This window comes from Orycteropus afer, unplaced genomic scaffold (assembly GCF_000298275.1).
Source record: "Orycteropus afer afer isolate SDZICR_OR568_19922 unplaced genomic scaffold, OryAfe1.0 scaffold00410, whole genome shotgun sequence".
Taxonomy (NCBI): domain Eukaryota; kingdom Metazoa; phylum Chordata; class Mammalia; order Tubulidentata; family Orycteropodidae; genus Orycteropus; species Orycteropus afer.
In genome coordinates, this window is record NW_006921997.1 from 930,326 (window position 1) to 931,100 (window position 775).

Here is a 775-nt window from a genome sequence, read left to right on the forward strand (position 1 = left end):
CTTGTAACATCGCTTATACTTTAAGGCCCTCATTTCTGCTTGGAAATGCTTTTGCTTAAGGGAACATGTTTAGATTTTAAGGGTTGCCAATATCACTGGAACCCCAGGTATATTCTGGAAAAACAGTCAGACTGGTGCTATGATATTCTTATGTGTCTTGTGGTCCCTCTGAAAATCGAGTAGAACATGAGCGTTTTTTCTGGTTGGAAGAACTCAACATGGAGATGCTAAAAAGCTCTACTGCTTCCAGGGTCAGGGAGTCCAGGGCACTGCTGTGACAAAGCAGCCTTACTTCTGTACCTAGACACCTACCTGAGCCCACCTCTGACTGAAACTCATAAAATAAGAAAATGCATGACAGGAAATCCTTTTAGGCATAACTTGGAACCTTAATTTCTCCCTGGAAAGGGAGACAAGATTTCATTTCAGCTGTTAAATTTCCCTGTGGTAAAAGAGGCTTACATAATTAATGTGAGCGATTAATATTTTTAACAAGTTTGAAGAAAAATTTGGAGCATTTTGAAATTGCTGGCCTTGTATAATTTGAGCTCTGCTATGGCTGACACATCACGTGAAAGTCTGTCCGTGAGTAGGTAGGTGATGTACCTAGAGCTCATCTGAGAAACAGAAATAGTAAGATGGATGCTTTATCCTAACGTATCTAATGCCCTTGGGCGGGGGTCATTCAATTAATTCCTGTACTGATCCGTTTTTGAGGATTTTGAGGACAATTATCAAAAGAGATTTTCATGACAGCCTAAGGCAATGACTTCCA